The sequence below is a fragment of the Aythya fuligula genome, chromosome Z (assembly GCF_009819795.1).
Source record: "Aythya fuligula isolate bAytFul2 chromosome Z, bAytFul2.pri, whole genome shotgun sequence".
In the NCBI taxonomy this organism is placed as follows: Eukaryota; Metazoa; Chordata; class Aves; order Anseriformes; family Anatidae; genus Aythya; species Aythya fuligula.
The window spans coordinates 81,209,487-81,232,581 of record NC_045593.1 but is presented as its reverse complement, the minus strand read 5'-3'; positions in this window follow the sequence as shown (position 1 = coordinate 81,232,581).

The window sequence follows — 23,095 nt, the reverse complement described above, 5'->3', positions numbered from 1 at the left end:
GAATTTAGTGGCAATCTTCTTGTTGACTTCAAAGGCAGTTGGACCAAGCCCTAAGTTATGACTTCAAAATGTCAAGTCCTGTGAAGATTCCATTGTAGAAACCAATGATAAATGCAAATGCAGATAATGCACCAAAGAAATGTTTAAGTTGAAGACTTAAACCCCCCAAAAGCAATAGAACTGTAAATTAATCCTATCATAGCAAATTATCCCAGCCCTCCTGGGTGGCACTTGTAGGCTATACTGCAGTCACTTGCTTTTACATTATTGAAATTTTAATTGTATTTCTCTTTTTCCTATTTTCCCTGATATTAAACAATACATTAATTGGCTGCTGAGCAGAGCTTTTGATCTGGCTGACCTTTGGAGCAAACTGACATGTAATGACAGCAACCCTTCACAGCCCAACCAAAATCCACCTAAAATTCTAATGACAACTTTGAGCTCCCTCTCCCTGAGCTTCTTTGATGGCTTTAGCTTGACTGCCAAAGGGAACAAAGCCTTTTTTTTTTTTTTTTTTTTTTTTTTTTTTTTTTTTTTTGTGAAATACTATTCCCTGCAGGAATAATGGGGAAAAAAATCACTCTTGAAACTCAAGTTTAATTTGACGAGCAAGTATTTACTCCAGAAATTACTTTCAGAAATAGATGACTACTGTGAATCTGCTGAGACAATTAAGGGCTAGTTCAGTCACTATCTGTCTCACAGCTAAACCAGGACTTTAACAAAAAGACACGGAACTACATTTTATGAAGAAAGCCTGTAACATAATATGGCCACTCATTTGACTATCGTCTGCACTAGTTTTGGTGGTACTATAAGGATCGTGACATGGGGTAGTGTAGCCTCATATCACAGGGTTCAGAGTGACCCGAGAGGCAAGTGCCTGCCCTTCCAGGTGTGAAAACACATCTCATCATCTACAGCTACCAACGTACCACCTACACAGACTTCTTGCACTTCAGTTCCACATCCATACAGTGTGAGAAAGGCACAGTCCTGCTCCTCAGGAGGCTTGTAAGATCAAAGAATTTGAATCTTATATATTCCTTGATATTATTTCATAGAGCTACATTAGTAACTAAGATAGATTTGAGGCTTCTTCCTGGAGGTTTTGGAGAAGAGAGCACAGCATTTCCGTCTGTCTTAATGCACTAAACGAAGGGAAGGGTCTTGTCCTAATGTTCGTTCTTATTTGAAAATCTGTTCTTGTGGTATATATCAGCACAGTATGTGCCATTGATAAATAATTTTTCTTGGCAGTGAACCAAAATGTTCAAACTTTTCAGGTCTCTCCATATGATGTAAGTATTTCAACAGGCTAGAAAGACATGCTGTTAGAAGGGCATGCATGACAGGACATATTAGCAATTCATCTGCAAATTATTTGATTTCATCTGAACCCTGTTCTGATTAACCAGAGAGAAAAGCATTGCATTAGATAGAGCATTGCTTGAGACTTGAGCAAAGAATTGTATTAGATAAAATCCTCTTATGCCTTTTCTTTTTGTTCCTTACTAGCTCTTTCTAAAGAATATTAGCAACTACACTGTTATATTATGTTCTTCTGACTCTTTTTGTACTTAACAGTGTGCTAAACGGTGTTACAAATAAATCAAAGGCTACCAGATTCATACCTTTTAACAATAATAACTTATATTTGTCTTCTCTTCTATCGTTTTCTGAAATCTAGATCAATTGACATCATCTTTTTGTAAGTATAAAAGACATTCTGTCCTCCCTCTGGGCTTGATGTCCTTAGGCTATTATTATTATTTATTTGTATTACTGTGGCTGTCAAGACCATGTCAAAATCAAGACCCACCATAATACACACTGAACACAGCACTGTATCAAACACTCCCTTTTCCCAGAAATTTATATTATAACAACTAGAAGAAATTATATAAAATATTCCCCTTTTTAAAAGTGCTATAATAAACTGTGGCTCCTTTATGCTATTTAGGCATTTAATTCTCTTCAGACAAGGATGATGTACTTGATGCTGGGATCTTAGTTGTGTGCTACTGGCTGTGAATGCTGGGGGCATAGAGGCAACTCAGAGCTGTTGCTGGGTAGTACTTGGAAATATCTTAGATATGATGATTAATATGTATACTGCAGCTCAGTAATTTCTGATTTAATGAAATTCTTTGCTCTATTTTCAAAATGACACACTGAATGAAAGGCTTTTTTTTCCTGTTCTGTCTAAAAAGCAGCTGGATTTTAGTAGTTTTCAAATACTTTCAAGAAGCCTGGCTGTCATGTTTCATCATTTCACAGGAAGGCTGCAGCTAGACTGGAAGTGAACCCCTGCTTTATCAGCCCATGTGACAGGAGCATCTTCTTAATATTTTCATGAAAAATATTATCTATTTAACTGACTCAAGGTAATTCTTTATAAAAGATTGAATTCAGACTGTCATGGATAAGTAAAAATTTCCACCAAAACATTCAGAAACCTGCATGTCTCCTTCATGTTGGTGGTATGTTATTCTATTGCTACTTTTGCTTAAGAATCCCAGTTGCTGCTGGGCATTTGTGTAGTTCAGCTGTTGCAGAGCTAAGGTGGAAGACAGAAAAGCATGCAAGAGCCAAGGTTTAAGGGCATGGAGCACAAGAGCAGGGGCATAAGGTTATGGAATAACAATGTAAGCCATGTGGCAGCTATAAAGCACACAAAGTACCTTTCTGCCACAGTGACACAAGAACAGATGTAGTGTATACATATCCTGCTGAAGTGGGTAGTCACCTGCTATTGCTGAAGGGCAAGTGTTGTGTGAGGAGTCACTGCTTACATTTGTTAATCAGGATTTTTGATTTCGTATATTGTTTCCTTTGAATAGTTACTTTTTCAAGTAGTCAATAGTTACACGTGGGAACTGGATGTGATTCGGATGGACGGGAACAAGTTCGCCAGATCTCACACATGAAACTCACAGGATAAATTTTCCTCCAGCTCCATCTAACAGAAGCTTCAAGTCTAATGAGACCTTGCTAAGATTTCACTGGCAGGTACTTAAACTCAGAAGGCAAGAGAAAAGAAGTGGTGAGAGCAGTGTAATGTGGAAACTTGATAGAGATGTTTCTGAATCACAGAGGCACAACACTCTCCATCCTCTAACATTTCCCACAGTGGAGGTGAAATGATCTCATGCAAACGTCTGTCAGACAGAAAAAGTTGACATGGTGTACATCATAAATCTGTCCTGCAAAAATGTGACTGCAGAAGGAGTATGACCAAATATATGCAAACTTTTGTAGAAGAGGAATGAGCAAGCAGGAGTCAAATGTATTCAAAGTCTGTTCATTGCATCCAGACCTTCGAAATGCAAATGCGCATCCTTACACCAGCTCACCAACTTGTTGTATCACATTGAATGGGGAGCTAAGGAATAGCACAGAGCATCCTGGCTGCCACAGAGCTCCCTCAGTCCATCAAGATTACCAAAAACATTTCAGGATGGGCATGGATGCTTCCATGTGTGCAGGCACTGCTAATGAAACTACTGGTTTTCAAATTATCTGTGAGCACTGCACTCATCCCTCAGACCTAGTTAAGCAAATAACTCCAAAACTGAAAAGAGGTAATTATTTGTTTTGTTTTGTTTTGTTTTTCCCACAATGTACTATTTAGTTCTCTGACCAAAAACATGACATTTAACATGGTCTATATAATATGCAGTGTATGAGCAAGCTGGTCCTTTTATATAATCACTCCAAAGAATGTATAACACACATGAAACTTTCCCTTTTAGGCAAAGTCTCAGCAGGAGACTTTGCCCAAAAAAATATGTTTATATAAGAGAATAATGCAGGATAAAGAAATAGAACAACCAGAAGACCTTAAACTAAGATAAATTACCAGCACCTTGTAGGTTATACATGGTCCTAGGATCTTGGAGGTTGGACATCATCTCTTATCTTTATCCATAAGTCTCCTGGAGACATAAGGAAAGACTCCATTGTTTATATAATTTTATCACTTTTAGTGAAATAGCAATGATGATAATGTTCTCCTCATCTTTTGTCTTGAATGTTTCAGCTGTGAAATCTTTGGGCCAAATACCATTTCTTCAGGCTATTAGGGTGGAACTCCAATGTACATTCCTGTTTCTAAGAACTCTAGTAGTTTTACCATTTCCTTGCTTTTTCTGTAGATCTTTGTTCAGTATGAAGCTTAGCTTATACACAAACTCCTGTCATTCTCCCAGTGCTTCCAAAATATACTAAACACTATCGTTAACATTTTTAAGACCCCGTGAATTTTTTATCAGCATTCAATTTTCTGAAAGCCATCAAAGTACTAAAATATGATGCACAGTATCAGCCTAGATTGTACTAGATCAGAATTTTCTTGAACTGTTTGTTTCGAGCAAAAGGCTATGTAAATGTGATCATTTACTGTTCAAGATACTAGTTTTGTTTCGCCATAGTTACTATAACATGTATCCGTGAAAGAAATAATAAAAGATGGGCTAGTGTTAGTTAATTTGTAGAATCATACTGATAAAAAACAGTCAATAACAAAAATCAATTTGGAAGAAGACTCTCTCTTTCAAAGAGAGGATGTCTATTAGTGGATACTTCTGGATTTTTAGATTACTTTCTCAAGCCCCTGATCTACTTTAAAGGGATCTTAAGAAAATGTCAAAAGAAAAAAGATTTATTTTTTTTTGCTTGTTTGTTTATTGTTTTGTGGAATCTGACTTTGTACCTCCAGTACATCACAAAGGAAAAATGTCTGCTATCTATTTGAACCTTTTCCCTGCCATGTCAGTCTGATGAGAAAAACTACATCTTGAAGACAAAAAGAATAGGGGGTTAAGAACAACACAAGAGATTGATTAACCCTGTGTTGTTATCTAGCAAGTGTCAATAACAAAATGCTACTGGGCTCCTGCATTGTTTCTTGCTAAATTTCTAGTCTCACACCTGTCACATCTCAAGATAACTATCCATCATGGAGTCAAAGTGGCAAACAACTGTGTGGTCCCTTGATAAGGAATAGTGACACAATTTGTCTCCTTCTCCTCCCACAGATTGCAACTAATGGGCTAACAGCAGGTTACAATAGCACAAGATGGATTTGAATGACTGTCAGTGCTAGAAAGCAAGCACAGCTGCAGAATAGCCTAAAGAAACACCAGTTTAGATGAAAATCTGAAGCTATGTACAAAATTGAAACCTAATCAATCCGCTTTAAAAGGATTTAATGGTAGTCTTAAAAGTTAATTATTGCACATATTGGAGGGTTATTTATGACATGCTCTACCCTGTTTAATGGCAAACTATTGCAAAAGCCAAGAGATAGCTCCTGTACAGCAGATAATGTTACAGTAGAGGCAAGCATAATAAGACAGAGAGTATTAAAGACTATAAAATGCCTGTCTGGGATCAAGTGGCATTTTCCAAATGGATTCCACAACATGACATTTAGAAATGTAACATTTGTTATATGAAAATATGAAATCAAATGCACAAGTAACTAAACTAGGAACCTGGAACAAATTCAACAAAGTTTTGTTGGAGTTTATTTTTATTTAAGGTTAGACAATACATTTTCAGAACAACAACTTTTCAAAATTTGTTCAAATCTTCTTCTTTCTCCCATTTTCCATGCCAGAAAAAAAAAAAAAAAAAAAAAAAAAAAGTACATATAAATATGCATTCATAATGAGGAGTGGGGTTTGTGGTGTTTCAGTCAAATAGGCCCAAGGAATAGTTTTAAAGTGAATTGAGAGGTAAAATGTGTATTTGTTTTTTAAAAATGTATATTTGTGTTTTGTATTTGTATTTGTGTTTTAAAAGAAAAACTGCTGCTATGATAGTTATCCACAAACCAAAAATTACAGATGCAGTAAATACAGCCTCATTGTTCTAAAGAGAAAGTCAAATACCTTACAAGATGACAAATACAAAATCAAGGAAGTCAGCCTTAACTCACCACCATGATAAAATCATGAGAAAAAAAATAAAACACAGTCTACCTTCAGGCTCACTCCAGAGCTAATATGATGTGAAGAAGCAGCTGGAGCATTTGTGCTGGTCTCCAGATTCATTAAAATGAGTGCATCCATGACTTCACCCAGGTGAGGATATGTCCCTTAGCACCTACATAAGGGAGGTGGGAAGGGGTTAACTTCGGGGACAAAAGCGTGACCACTGTTAACACAGGAGCTTGGTGCTGCTGCTGGGTCTGTCTCTGGTCCTCATGTTCTCTGTGTTTGGAGCATCCTGTTCACCTGTCTTTTCAGCCTGACTTCAATTTAACACCTTCCATTTCAGACAGAGACACATTGAACAGAAGCCAGCAACATCTGGATTGCATGATACTGACATCCATGTAGGAAGGTGGGAGGCTTAAAAAAATCCCCAGGATAGCTTCACACCTGAAAATGATTGTCCTCCATTTACTAGTCACTCTGATGCCTTTTGTTCTCAAACTACCAAAAACTGCAAATGAAAAGGGTTTCCTTGGTGAAAACAATCTAGTTCAGTTCTCAGAAACATTCTGTGTACAGAGGCAGAATATTGCCAGCTATGAGGTAGGCAGTTGGTTTGAGCATGAGGCTCAGTTTTTAACCTGTTGTGGAGAAGCAAACTAATACAACACCATCTTTCATATTTTAACAGGAAGAACTGCAGTAAGCTGGTACTTTTGCAGTGTACAAAGAAAGAATTGGATGACCTTGAAGGCTGATGAAATTTAATAGTACAAAATGCAACAATATGATCTTGGGGGCTAATAACAGGAATTTGTGCTATCAGCTGAAGTTCATCAATTGGAAACAATGCAGCAGGAGAAAGACCGGTATACTAATTGCACACAACATGATTATGAGTTAGTAATACTGTGGCCATAAAAATTGCTAGAGTGATGCATTTCTGTAGAAACAGAGAAGTCATACAAAGCACTGATGAAATTGCATTTGGGCTATCATGCACAGCCACACAGATTAAAGGTTCCTTGGGTCTGGCACTTGGACAGGGAAACAGAGAGCCTCCCTCTTGAAGGGGAAAGAAGTGGGTCTGACTTCTTTACTCTGCAACACAGGGCGGAGGAGGGTTATGACGGTACCCTATAAATACATTACCAGTAAAGAACAACTTATAGCAAAGTTCAGCACTGGCACAAGAACAAATGCACATAAACTGTAATGAGCAAGTAAGTGTATGCTTTTAATCAGAAGAGAGTTCCCAGCCATTAGAGGGTTCTGCAGACTCTTTCAGTAGGAGTAGGGAAGTCTGGAAACGGAACTGACTTCCAGACAAAAGTTTTTTACTGTTTCCTAAAGCATCTAAATGACCTAAACATTCAATTAGGCTAGGGCTGCTAGTCCGAGACCTGATGGCCCAGTAATTCCTTTTCCAGGGACAAGTCGAGTAGCTGAGCTCTCACCCCTCTTGAACCTCACAAGCAGGAGGTTCACCCCTTTGTCCAGCAATGGGAGTACATACATACACACATCAAGGTATGTCCAGCTCTGTTTCACAGCCTCCACTGCCATTTTTCTTAAGGGTACTGTGTTTCAGATTTTCTTGGTGCTTGCACTTAAAAGTGACAGTAAGACTGTTGACCTGAGCTCTCTTTTCTTCACCTAGTCAAGGTGGGACAGAAGTGTGACAGTGGCAAAATGGGAAAGGAAAAGGTGTCAGTTGGAATTAGATTTTAATAAAAATTGGCATTAGTGGAATGAAATCAACAATCACTTTCCTGTGTGCACTTTTAACACCATGCAGAATAAAATTCTACCTTTTATAGATAATATGATAGTATAATTAGGTAGTGTAAAATCACCAAAAAGCTCAATTTTATTGTGACAAATGAAGTAAACTATGTACCGATTCTCAAAATCAGTATTAATGTTTCATGTAAAATGTGATAATATTTCTCTGATAAGTGGCAGAATCATAATAAAAAATACATCAGAATTTTGGGGATTATTGTGCCAATTTGACCACCTGGCTTTGTCACAGTAATTTCTACTATTCCTGCTCATAGAACAACTTCAGACAGACAGCATTTTTAACTGTATGCAAAAGTCATAAACAGCTCTTTTTCCCCTTTTAGAGTGTCCATTATTCTTCCCCAAAGCTGAAAATAATCATCAAATGATACTGAAAAACTACCACTATTAAAATCTGATTTATCCCCAATTTGCATAGTTAAAGAAAGTATTTTAGATCATCAGGGAAGGGAAATAAGGTGTCCTTTTATGTATATTTTTGGGGACCTGGAGCAGCAGACTTCTTTTTATTATTTTTTTATTATTATTTTATTTCCACCTCTATTTGATTTATTTTGTTGGAGTTTCTTTGAGTAGAACTTTAGGATGGTGTTTCCAAGGCAGAAATCCTTGCTAAAGAAGAGCACTTCTATTTTTTTGTGTGTGTCTCATCCTCCCTGACTCTGTGATTCTCTTGTCTCACCTGAGATTGGGGAAAGGATATAAAATATATGAGGCCTATGCAGAATACATAGTATGAATGAGTAAAGATAACTTGTAGAAGTCAATTGCATCTTAGCTATATGTGACTAATGCAGCTATCTATCATACCTTCTTTCTGACAAACTTTTGTATTGCACCTGCTATATTTTTTTAATTTTTTTTTTTTCCCCCAGATATTTATGCCCTTAGTGATAGCCAAGTGGGCAGCAAAATACAACAACTACAGTTATGGGTATTATTCTTTGCACATTGTTTGATCAGCTACCTGTTTTATAGACATTGGAAAATTTATAGTACAGTCTTCCAATCCCATTTTATATTCCGTTTTTCTGCACAGATATTGAAAAACAATAAAAAGTTTTGTTTTGTATTATTTTAAGTGCTATTACCAGTTGCACTGCTAATATCTCCTGTGCCATAGCAACAGAAACTGGAGGAAAACTTATCCTTCTACCTCTTTCTCTCTTTAAATTGTATTTATAGCCTTGTAAAGAGCTTGCCCCCACAGAGCCTGCCCTCCCTGGCTTCCCTGAGGATGGATGATACCATGGTGCTCTCGAGAGCAGCAAGCTTCTTCCCTCTCACATTTGGGAAGTGGAAGGAGCCACACAACATTGGCCTGCATGGTTGGTCAGTGCTTCCATACCTTTCTCTCATGGCGTAGAGAATACAAAACACAAACTGGGGAGGCTAGAAGGGGAAAAGCTCCCTGGAAATGTGCTGGGTGCTGGCAGTGCACAGAGCTTTTTTGTGTCCTGTGGGAAGTATGCTGACAACTGCACCCAATGGCAGGCAAAGCCTAAGAGCAGGTCCCAGGGCACCTTTCTTGAGAGGTGACATTGGTTCTTGAAGGGTGATTAAGCTTCGTGCAGCTTCTCTTAATACACCTGAGCAGTTATTTTTTTTTTTTTCTTGCATTTAATTCCTTTGCAATAGCACGGTTGGTGCAGTTTTTCATTTTTGCTCAACCATGAATGGAAGGAAAGTATTTCCCTTTTGCACACTGATAGTCCTGTTCTTTATTTGTGGAGGTTTCTTTCCAGTATGTTTGAATGGTTTCCCTCTGATTTATTTTTTTTTTTCTCTTCCCCTGTCCTCTTCTTTGTTGTGAACCTGGTTCCAGTTTCTGCCTATCTCTCTCTTGCTACCTTTGACCTTTTCCTCTCTATTTCTCTCCTCTCTTCTTTGTCCATGTTGGCAATAGTCTTTAGTTTGTGCTCTTTTATGAATTTTCTGCTTTTTCTCATTTCAACCCTCTGGACCTGATTTGCAGCTGTTGTGGTCTTCCTGCAGCCGTTTACACATGTGCAGCACAGGTGTAAAATACTACCATTTTCATTTACGCTGCTTGTAAATGTCAGCAGCAGAGAAAGAAGAACCTGTCCTTCCCAGAGTGAATCAGCAGACTTTCGGGAGTGTCACATACATATGAGCAAAACCTGTGTGACTCACTGATCACTCTTAATCCATGTCCCATCTCTCACAAACACTCTCATGCTATTGTTTAACTCTGCAGTTTTCCATTCCTCCCAATGGTTCCTTTAATCCAGATCTTTCTTTAAATGAGAGGATGCTTCACTTTTTATTTTTATTTATTATTATTATTATTATTATTATTATTATTATTATTATTATTATTATTATTATTATATTTTGTTATTACCTCTTCCAGACCCCAGGAGAACTGATTTAAAAAAACAAAAAAAAAAAAACAGACGGAGCAAGGTATCCATGTGTTGTATTTACTCCCTTGAGCAGCAAGCAACACGAGAGTGACTGGAAATGTGGAAATGGAAAGAGAAAATGTATACCTACAATTCTATTTAGCAAAAGAAGCTACATTCCATTTTGCTTATTCAAGAGCTTTCCTGAATTCATTAAAACACCTTAAGCCTGATGACCTATTACAGTGAGTCATTTGGGTGAAATTCTAACGATATTTGGGATTTCAGTTGAGTCAGACATACTCCAACTGTTTCTCTCTCTCTTTCTTCTCTCTTTCTCTTTTTCTCTCTCTCTCTCTTTTTTTTTTTTTTTTTTTTTTTTTAATTTATTTGTTTATTTTTCCTGTTCAGCTCAGAAATCTTTTCTGCAACCCCGAGAAGACCACAGGAGAAGGTGGCACACACAAGCAGGCATAGCAAGCTCGTTTTGCCACCATTTCATTGTCAAGCTGTAACATCCTTTTAGATACGTCACTCTTACACGTTTTACCACAGGCTGATTATTCATATGTGTGCCCCTGTGATAAATATTATCAGTGCTCTGCTGGACAGCTTTACATGAGGCAGCTGCACAGTGGCTTTTTATCTGTCAAGTCACCCCCCACCCAAAACAACTTTCTCTCTCTCTTTTTTTTTTTTTTTTTTGACTTAATTTATGTTGTGGCATTCCTGTCAGTAGAGGTGGAGTCAGCAGATTGTGCTCCCAGAGGAAGCTTACGTGGAAACAGGGAGCCTGGCCACAAAGTAAAATATGTCTGGGATGAAAGCAATAACAAATTGTGATTAAAAAGTATTAGTGGCTGTCTACTTTTAAACAGCTAAGAAGATTTGATATCTGTTTTCTCACTAGTCTCAATGGTCATGGTCATGGTATATGCAGTTATATTACATGGCAGCTGGACCAATTTTTTCTAATTTTAATTCACTATATCTAAGTGAAAACTGCTCTCAATAACAACTTGATTTAAGAGGACTGCTCTCAGTGCAGAAACCCAAAACTTTGTAATTTTTTTTTTTAATAGTGATGACTTAGTATTTATATTCTTGTATCTCCTATTTTTATATGTCTATTTGATTTTGATCTTTAATGTAAAACAGAATCTTTCCCATTAACAGCAATTTTCAGAATGTTTATTTTGTGTTTATTTCATTAATTATTCATTTCTATAGTTCATACCTCAAAATATCTTCCTGCAAAGTTCCCTGAGGTTTGTCTCCAACAAGGGTGTTTTAACCAGGATTAATAACACTACATTAAAGGTTCTCAATGTCCTTAACAGAGATATTTTTTTAAAAAGCATCTACAGATTTAATTTCACTTTTTTCAAATTATGTTAGTTGTCTTCTAAACGAAAAACTTTCAGACATTCTGTGAAAAGATTTTAGAAGTTACAAATGATTTAAGTTTCCTAAATTTTATTAGCCAAGAAAAAGAAAAATACTAAATATTTGTCTATCCTTCAGATTTTAAAACAATGATTATATAAAGGAACTTAGATATTTAAATAGCATAATATTATTTCTATAGGCATCAACCAGATGAACAACAGTATCTAATTTTTTGAGATTTCATCAAAGTTATGAGGTCATAGGTCTCACTGAACTGAGAAAAGTTTACAATTAATGCACTAAAGCTCTGTAATTTTATAGATATTTTGTTATGGTTTTCTCAATATTGATTTTCAAATTAGATTCCTCCAACCACCAAATATGTACAGCCAAGAGGTGTTATGGCTCTGAAGTAGTATAGCAAAATACATATTCTTCAGGTACCAATATGTATGTATGTGTATACATAAATATATTTAACTCAATAAATATTCCTTTAAAATACCTCAATATTTAGCCTATCCTAGATATGTATTTACCCAGTCTACCTCCTATGTTTACCTAAGTGATTAGAAAAGTCTCTCAGGCAAACAGTGTAGGTTTTATAACCTTCCATGGATGTTTCTGTAAATTTGCTTTTTGAAGAAAAAGTTAACTTTGGCTTCTTGCTCTGATAATTTTTTTTCTTTCCTTTTTTTTTTTTTTTTTTTTTTTTTTTAACATATAAAATTTTCTTCCTTGTCCTTCAAGTCAAACAGGAAAAATAAATAAATAAAAACTATTCCTCTGTCAGGTTGGTTTTGAACCAGGATTCAGCAAGCAATTTAACAAAATAAAACAAAGCAACAATCAAACAAAACAACAACAATTAAAGAAAAAAAAAAAAAAGAGAGAAAACAAAACAAAACAAAATAGCCCTTCTAACTGCACTGGGAATTGTGATATGCACTTAGGGAAGGCTTTTACTCAATTACCTCGCTGAAACAGGAGCTACACCAATGTCTTCTGCTAGTGGACAGCAGGTAGGTTAAGAGCATGACACTAACAGCAATGAAAAACTAGGAACATTGCTCAAAAATAGGAAAAAGGTTTCTTTATCTAAGAATTTTACTCCCCTTGTTGAGGGACAGATGCTTTAGACACAGAGCCTAAGTTCATGTGGCTGATTTTTGACGCACGGCATCCTGGAACCATTCTTACTTTCCTTTCTAGTGAAAGTTAGGCCATACCCCGTGGGGAAGAACAAAACCTAAACAAAACAAAATGTCTCTAAACTAGCACCAGATTGAACAAATAAAACATGGGGGCTTGCTGTTCAAAGTATGCTTCAGCAGGAACTGTGGGGAAATGTGAACATATATAGTAATGAACTTATGGTACAAAAGCGGGGCTTACCACAACTCAGTCTCCAAACAATAGCATTTTTTGTGGGCTTGATCCTCAAAACTGCTAGGCACATTAGGCAAGGATATTTCCACTGACTTCTCAGGGAGAAGAAAACCATCAGTACTTCACAGGACCGAGCCACATGTGCAGAGCAAGTATGCAAGAGCCAGCCAGGAGCTCCAGCCAGAAATGCTGGCTGTATCTTGTTAGCCTCAGCAAGAGCTTGGATGTCAGACCTTGAGTGCCAAGCCTATGGTGAGTGTGGAGAAGTTATGGTATTTATGGAAATCAGCCTGGAAACCTTCCCCGGGTTCACCATCAAGCTCTACCAACCTGAGTAATACATGTCCTTTAATGCACTTTGAACAATTGTGGACAATTAGGGACTATGAGCCAAATCTGAAACCTTTTCTTATTCCTTTCTCTGATAAAACACTCAACATAGCTCAGACAGAAAACAACAGGGGGGACTCGGCAACTTACGACAGCCTTGTTTGTTAGTATGCCTTGGCAAAGGGGTTTTTAATAATTTTGGCCTTATCAACCTTTACAAATTGTAGCAGGAAAGGTTTAAATGTCCCTAAAAAATGAACTTAGTGGAGAAAACAAAATTTTGAAAACATATTTGTAGAAGCCTCCAAGAAGGCATTAAAAATGGGTTCTTTTTGTGTGTGTTTGTGTGTGTTCATCTTTTAAAAGGTACAGTATCTATGAGCAATAAAGGAGCAGTTCATGAATCAGGGATATATTGGCAAACTTAACTCTCGGTTATGCTGTCTCTCCGCTAGACATCAATAGGCACTCCGCAGCTCCTGAAATCAGATTATATCCCTTGTAAATAAAAATAATTATATATATACATATATATATTTTTTTTTTTTTGTGAAACTAATCTACAATTCTGCCCTTGTTCAGAACAAGCAGCAAGATTTTTTCTTTTAGTAAACTTTGAGTTACATTCACTGAATTGACAAATATGAAGAACATACATAATTCCAAGTAGAAACCACTGTCTGAGAGCAGAAAGGTCCAGTAAGAACCCTGCTAAGATGATTGCATTTGATTCAGGAAAAAAGTATGATAATATGAATGGTAAGAAACTTACAGACTGTAGGAATAGATGTCAGGCATGTATGAATCTTATTTTCAGAAATATTTTGAGACTTAACCCACTTATGTTTGTAAAGCATTTGTGTGATCCTTGAGTATCAGAGATAAAAGAATACGAAATATTACAGTTAAATGTCAGATATGGCCAAAATGCAGAACAAACATAACACAGAATATTTGCCCTATACTTGCCCCTCTGTAACCAGCCATCTATTTGTGGATTTTTTTATTATTATTATTAATATACATGTGGAAGCTTTCTTCAACAGTGTTTATTTGCAAACCATCTACAGCCTATGATTTCTAAAGCCTAGAAAAGCATGAGAGAGAAAAACTGCAATACACTGATTTCATGGCTTTTGTTAAATTTTCTAACTATGCAGCACAAGGTCTTCAAGTGCATACAGTATCTCAGATGCATCCTCTTAAAAAATAGAAGTATATTATAAACAAATGCAGCTGTGTTTGGAGCCCCTTCTGAGCTGCATATGAAGTCTATAAAGCAACCATCTTTCACTTCTTGAAAATTACAATGCTAATTAAAAACTGCCTGGTTGATGCCTGGTTGTATTAATAAATGAGGAAGACTTTATTCCACTGAAATGGTTTCTGAGAGATGGCATATATACTCTTGCACAACAGGATCCAGATAGAAGACTCTGAAGTTATTGTCTGTCTTTCCAATATTTCTTTGTTGTTACTTCCAAGATTTTCTTTCCAGTTCAGGACCTTGCAACTTCTAAAACTTTTCAGCAGCATTTTAAAGATAAACAGATTGATTCCAGATTGTCTGCCAGTCATGCTATATCCTGTGTTAAAACTGATGATATATGGATGAGAAGAGTTTCAGGTAGGACCTAAAGCACATATGGTCAACATATCCTGTATTCAAAGGAAATAAGAATTCAAAATTCAGTAAAACACTTTTGCCTTTTGAATCTTTTGGCTTCAACCATACACCCTTCCTCCTTGAAGAACCATAACATTTTATTTATTTATTTATTTTTACCTGCAGTTTTCTATCTGCACAAACAGTGAAGAATAAAAATCATTTAAAGAAAGGTCTGAACATGGGAACTGATGCTTAGTGGTGTTATTGCTACAGATATTTAGGTGTCTCATCTCAGATACATCTCATACAGATATTAGGTGTCTCATCTCTCAGTCTTAACCAGACAGATCTACTCCTTGGAAAGTCACCTGTAGTCATCAGCAAAGCCTATTGGGTATGAGACATTATAGTTTTGCCAAAGTATGTGATCTTGAACTTGTGATCTCATTCCTGCAAAAAGCCATCATATGTCTTCTCTATTAATGCTCACTGCTGTCCATTCAGAACTTGCAGCAGGCCGAGCTCCAATGTACAAACTTTATAATTGCTGTTAATGAATGGATACATATATTTCTATGACTGTTAGAATAGTAGCTATAATGTATTTCTGATTTTATTTATTTATTTTAAATTACACTTCCTTCCAAGCAGGAGCATTTAAATGAATAAGTTCCCAATAGCACATCCGATTTTGAGCACTCTTACAAACATGTTGGGTAGCAGTGGTAACACGTTTACTCTTCATTCACTGATATGTAGGAATAAGAGAGTATGTGGATAAAGAAACCTAACTTTCCACATGAAAAGAAACAGTGGAGTGACTATTTTCCCTTGTCAAAGTACCATGACATCTTCTCCCTCATAATTGAGGCCACAATCATACTTCTTCAAGTAAAAATCATCCACTGTGAACATATGAGCTCATCTTTGACAATCTAAACCATGACTGCATATTTGTAAACTACTATTGGGATGATGCTAAAAGTAACAAATATTATGACTATAATGTCTGAAATAATTGATATTTCAGGCAGAAATGAATTAAAACTTTGTTTCTAAACAAAAGTTCACGAAGTTCATTCCAGAAAATGTGTATAAGACTGAACTGCTTCCTCACGTGGAAAAGGTTTGCTCACATTTTGTCCATATGTTTGCACATTGGTTTTGTTAAAGCAAATGATGATATCATTCACCTATAGCAAGATGAAGCTCTGTTGTATGACAAACAGCTGCTTTTGTGTTAAATCATTCCTAACCTCTCAGAATTTATTCCTGTTGTTTCAAGCCTGTTCTGTTTTCAGATCCATAGCTACAGCATTTCATTCATGAATTTAACCTCTCTAGCACAGCAGAAAGGATGAACTTCATTCTCCTTGCCTAAACTTCCATGAAAGGAGTTGGCTCACTTCCATAAAGAGAAGTTGACTTCAGGGTTTTAGTCAGCAAAGGTTCTGAGTGTCACAATTCACCATAGTCACTGTCTCTCTAAGAAGACTGGGGGTAAACAGCAAAACCATATGGATAATGTTTTGGGGGCAAGCTCTTGCCTTTTCATTAAACTGTCTGTCTGTAGGAAAGGTAGTGATCTTTTCTTCACAGGGTTATTTAGTATTTCAGGCCCCTACTGTGACTGCTGAATTTGGTAACTACTGACTAATGTGATTATTTTTGTCAGTCAGTTCATTTCAACCTGAAGAACACTGGCTTTGTTCTCGTTTGTTTGTTGTTGATTTTTTTTTTCCTCCTTCCTGCAAATGGATCTAAAGTTAACATGGCCACCTTTGTTTAACTGCTTCTGTTTGCCAAGAGAAGCTATCTTAGTACACCAAACCCCCAGTATTTTCATTTCAGAATCTGTGACTATGTTACTGAAACTGTGAGATTAGCATTCAAAAATTGGATATCACTGCAAAAACACAGACTTCACCAGCCATGGTTTTTATAGGTCTTATAAAAACAACAGATTTTTATTAAATATGTTTGAATAACAATAGAATAGATGTTCAAGAATTTTGGTATTTGGACTATCAGAGGTTTCCCATAGTGTTAGGAAAAATAGACCAAGGCCTTTGCATTACTTACTAATATTTCCAGGATTCCTAGTGCATTGATCATTGAAGTATTCCTTTTCATTTTCCAAGGCTGAAAACTGAACACAGAGTTCTTAAAAGCCAACTTTTTGAACTATGAACTGTGTGACCCAAGCAAAAGATCTGAAATACAGAGCCAAGACAACATTGTGTTTTTTGTTTTGTTTTGTTTTGTTTTCCCTCTTCCCTAATTGTCAATCACCCTGTTCTCCAGAAATTTCCAAATATAGAATTATTTTGTCTAGTACCCACCACCTTTTGGCCAACAAGACAAATTCCTCTCCTTGTAGCAACATTAATGGGGAATGCAATCTTGGCATGTGATGTCAAGTCCCTACCTCATTCTTCTTCTCTTTTAAGTTACCCTCCATACACACTCCAGAATTCAACTAAGTCATTGACAGAGCAATTAAAACCCTTCCAGATAGGCTGAAAGATATCCCACATGGGTGGACATTTGAAAACACATGCTCTTTGATACAGTACCTCTGCATGATGTTTGCTCTCTGCTAGCATATGTATGAACCGGAGCCAAATTTTTCTGCAGTTACTAATCATCTCAAGGGCTCCAGTTTTCAGATGCCCAACTTGAGGCAATTAAAGGTGAGCAATTAAAGGTGATACTTTCTTAGACTTGGTTGTCTAAGAAAGTATCATGAACTCAGCTCCCTCAAAATGGGTCCTTAATATCATTTTAGTTCCTTATAATTATTGAACTGTTGGTTGTACCTGGTGTAGAATTTTGAGGACTCTTCTAGCGAAAAAAGTGGCAAACAGGCAGATGACATCTCTGTTTTTCTATGAAATAAGTGTTTGAGCAGAGAAAAATGACAGAAAATCAAAAATTTGTGTCTTAAGACACACCCTTGATTCCAAAAGATATGAAATCATGTAACAGTTGAATAAATAAAAGGCATTTCTTCTACTGTGTGATGCCTTTTGGCAGCAAGTCTAGTCTCAGGGACTGAGCATTTTCTCCATTCCCTTTTCCAGCCAAGGTTATGCTCTAGTAAAGTATAATTTTAGTTACTTCAGTAGAGATGTTTCAGTTACTCATGTTCACTTATTCTAACAGGCTCTCTGAAGACACTTGAAAAAATAATTAAACAAAAGTTGCTTCTTTGGGGTTTTATTTGGTTAGTTGTTTGGTTCTGTTTGTTTGTTTGTTTGCTTGTTTGTTTTGTTTTGTTTGTTTGTTGTTTGTTTGTTTGTTTTAATTACATCACTAGGAGCTGATTTGGAGAAGAGCCACTGAAACAGCCAAGCCAGCACAACCTTTTCCAGGAAGGTTGGGTGGAGAACTCTTAGAGTTAGAGAGAGGTTCAGGAGAGAGTCCTCATCCTCCAGAACACATCCACCTCAATATCAGCTCACTATCTGAGTTTCTGTTTCTGTGCTCTTACATCAGGAGAAATTTTTAACTCAGGGTCTTATAACAGCAACATACTTATAATAAAGTGACATATAATCTGACATGGTAGAGAAAAGGACATTGAAGAGAGAGGGATCTGTGCATGTCATGTGTGCCAGGCTGCCAGCAGCAATGGATCACAGATATTTCAGACCAGAAGGTTCAGGTCTTTTGCACAGCCATTTGCACTCTCCACTATAATGACTAACATGTTATTCCTGAAATTACAACCTGTTTAATAAATGTTAAGCTCTGGCCCAATGTTCTCTGAAGGTTAAACTTTGCTGGTCCTTCATTGGCACTGGAAATAATCCTTGCTGGTAGGCTGTTTGACAGTTTGGGGCTGTTGCTGCTGCCAGCAGCTGCTAATGGATCAGGCTGATAGGAAGACCACTTTTCATAAATGACAGGTTTCATGACCGTGATGCTTTCAGCTAGAAAAATCTCTTCCTTCCCCAGAACTTTAAACACTGATGGAAAAAAATATATATATTATCCAGAGAGAAAGTATTGGAGCAACTTTCCGTTTTAACTGCCATGAAAGATGACATGTACTATAGACTCTAGTATCAGAGAACATAAGAAATGTTTATGTTCTTAAAAATAACAAAGAAAATCTTAAATGTGTAAAAGACAGATACAAGTCTTGAAGGCTACCCACTGAGTTCAAAACGTTATTTTTTTTTTCTAGAAATGTGGCTACTGTACTTTGATTCTCAAGAGAAGGCCCAAAAGGCCTTTCTTCAAAAGTTACTTTTTCATTAACGATTTATTGAGTCAAGACCTTTCCATCACAAACAAGTGTCTATATTTGCTGTACCTGTTGGAATCCAAAAGAATAATGCAGGTGATGCCTTTGAAACTGAAATGTGCTTATTAACACTGTCTCACAAAGCCAGTGAGTGTTGTTAGTATGAAATGACAGTGTATGGCTCAACTGCACATATTCCACTGCTGTCAAATTACTCAGTATAAACACATCGGGCAAAAATGGGCACCCAGCTAAGTGAATTCTTTGCTGATAGGAGTTTCTCTTTTTGTATTTTGTATTGTATTTTTGTATTTATTTATTTATTTATTTATTTATTTTGCAACATGATCCAAAGCTCATTAAAATCAGCAGAAATGCACCCCTCAATTTCCATCCAGCCTCAAGAGCCTATAAAAATGGAGGGCATCAAGCACATATGTAGGATCACATCCCAACAGCAGCAAAGCAAATTATAATAACTGATCTTTTCAATCATCCACCTAATATAGCAGGAGGTAGGCAATTGGTTATTTGCTTTTAAGATAAATCTCCAGTACAAACGGTCAACATCTTTTTGATTATTCTTTTTCTGAAGGAAAAAAAAAAAAAAAAAAAAAAAGAGTACTATTATACCTGTTCACAACTGCAATATAGTCAGAAACCTCGGTATTTGCAGACTGTTCCAACTTGGAGAAGAATAACTGTGCTTCTTTGTAAACAATGCATATTTCTGCTAGATTAAAGGAAAGTGAACAAGAGATAGTGATTTTGATCAAATGCATAAGCTCCATCTTAAGGCATCTTCCCTTTCAACCTGGAATGGTTGCAATACCTTAACTAGGCCATGGAATATATCCTTTTGGTGGCTTTTATTATTCCAGTAGTCACTGTACTGAGGATCAATCCAGCTAGATCATTTCCCCCACTTCCTCCAAAATTAAGTTGTAATAACACAAAACTTTCAATTTTGAACCTCAAAAGGATATAGATGTATTGAATCTGACAAATTCAGTCCTTATGATGGCTTTTTGGGTCTGTTGGGCTTTTGTGGAGCTGTAAAGAGTCTTCATTCATTCTCTTTCCGTTGAAATTATTTTCTTTACTCCTATACAAAAGAAAGAAGGGGAAAAAAAAAAAGGAAACTGACAGTTTTTGCACAATCAAATTCTTGTTTTCTGTCAAGACCCCATTCTCCATCACTTTGTACTCAAATCAATATTTTTTTCCATTAAGTAAAGGTAGCTAGAATAAGATCTTTTTGAACTATGTACTAAAAGAGATTGTAGCCTTCAAAAATTCTGATAAGACTGCATTGGCTACCACCCAGTTGAAGTACATATCAGAAAAGCAATAGAGCTTTAGAGAACAATAAAAGAACAATTTGTAAGTGTTGTTTTGAAACATGTAAATAGTGCTGTCAGTCGGTGAGGATTTTTTTTTTTTCATTTTGTACATTTACATTTTCCAACTGCAGTTTTAGAACATTTCACTGCATGCTACTATCAATCATCCTTAGCCTAGAAATGTACTGTACATTAGTAACGCTTAATTGGCATATTTAAAGTAAATAGCTACTTAGTTTTGCTGTAAAATCTTTGGGAACAATTTTATGATACCACATGGCATTGTTTGTTCCAACAGCAAATATTCAAGTCTTGAATGTTAACTCTGATAGCAGACAATTATAAGTATTGAATAATCAGCTTGCTAGGCTACCATACAACTAAATATAGGTCATTGGGATATTGCCTGCCAATGAAATAAAGGTCTCATACTCTATGCCTAAAAATGATTTGGGAAGTAAGAAGGAAGAGTTAGATTAAAAAAAAAAAAAAAAAAAAGTTTGATTGATCTTTGACATGACCAGTGCAAAAGATAAATATTTATAAAATATGAGACAAAAAAAAAATTGAACAAAAAGGAGGCAGTGAGAACAGTGAGTGGCAGAGCAGGAGAAGGCCAGTTCCTGCTCTGTTACATCCAGGCAATATCATGCACAGGACATGCATGGACCCAACTATGAGCAAAACATGCATCCTGGGCTGTTTCTCATTTGCACCCTGTCAGGTATAAATGTTGCTCCCTCCACATGCAGTTTCAGCATTTTCTGCCTTTTATTCCACATAACCACTAAGCAGGGGTTTTGCCATAAACAAGCGATGTGGAATGAATTTTTTTGGAGCATATAGCCAGTCCACCACCTTTTACGAGACAGATCTTGGCCTGACTCTCCCGTTAGATGTCTTGTAACCAATCCATGGACTGCCTCCCTCCCTCCCTACAAGAAACCCCGCAGCTCTCATGCGTGCTTCGCCATGGACGTGCGGCACATGCAGCGATGTGCACTGGCAGCCGGACCACTGCACGACTGGCAAGCCGTGGATGGCACTCTCTGTACTAAGTGGTACGTGATGTTTCATTTATAGTTGCCAGCTGGCTAATAGTAGCCGAATGTTTGTTGCAAAGAGCAAGTAAGAGAGAAAAATAGCCATATCCTTTGGCACACAGAATAATAATAATCCTCCTCCAGAACAGGCTGGCAGTGCTCGAGCCAGAGCCATCTTTTCGACTCTGAGACACTATTAGATTCTCCACCCTTCTTTTCTAAATTCTGCAGCAGATTGTTTGGGCTGGAGAGAGATGGAGACAAGAGGTCCCATCTGGTACCAGTTCCTCATTTCTTTGTAGCTCTATAATAGCTCCAGGTCTTTTCACAGTTCATTCAGTGGAGGATGTAAAGAGTTGGAGAGGGGAGGCAGTGCCCCAGGTACAATGCAGGCCTATCATCTTTTTGTTTTTCTTCTGTATTTCCCATTTCCTCTCTTATATTTTTTGCATATAGATCGTAGGAAACAGGCAGCTGCTGTCTGACATTCATGGCTCTGTAATGCAGACCTATCAATAGTTTCCAGGTTTGCTGGGATTACTTTATGGGCAGGACACAACATGGGTCTAGACATATCTGGTGTGAAAAATAAGTTCCAAAGTTAGAGATTAACTTTCTTGTGCCATTTTTGTTTTGTTTTGTTTTTGTTTTTGTTTTTCTTCCTCCTCTGCCCCTCCCCAAATGCCCCTCCTCTCCACTTATGTCTAGGTGTCTTATTTTTTTCACATTGTTTGGAACAGAAGTGGTCATTCTTTTATGTTTTCTGGTCTGACTTTCCCAACAACCTGACTCCATGGAAGACTAAGCCCCATGTCTCTACCACCTCAGTCTCAGGCCCATGACAGTCAACTTCTCCTGCTTTATTGCACATGTAAGGCTTTTGTTCTGCAAATCTGTTTTAACATCAACTATTACCCCACAGGTGGAGGTGATAGAGCAGACTTACAAAATATCAGTGTAAATACACAGCTGCTTTTTCATCCCTCTCTGTTCCAGTGCTGATATTCATTGGTCCTGAATGAACCTGGAGTTTCAGTAACACTGAAACCTGTCACTGCCATTAGACAAGAAATGTCAGTTCCAAAGAAACTTTGTGGTGAAAACAGCAGGCTGTGGGTCCCCGGCTCTGCTGGAAAGCAAAAAACTAGGACCACTACCACCCAACAAAAAACAGGCACAGTGGTGAGGATATCTCAGATTTCTATCTCAGATTTCACAGATGAACTCACAGACACTTCTTCGATGTACACCAGTTTTTAGATTGAATATTCCCTTTTGTTATTTCCCCCATTCCAATGGTTTGAAACAGTGTTGCTGTTCAGACGAAAAGGCTAGACAGACTGGGAATTAGCAAGATTGAACAGCAGATGACTTGTTGGGCTGGAGCTGCTGTTACCCTGCACGTGATCCCCTCTCTGGGTCTCTGGACCATAGAACAGAAAAGAAGAAAGGCTGCACTGTTCCACAGTCTCCTTCTTGATTTCTGTTTCTGTTTAAAACTGCTTTGTGTGGTGGGGAAAAAAAAAAAAAAAAAAAAAAAAGTCAGAATCTATTTAATGTGGCAGTATTTAATTACAGCAAGGCATAGTTTCGATATGATTTCTTTGTCACTTAACATTGTGC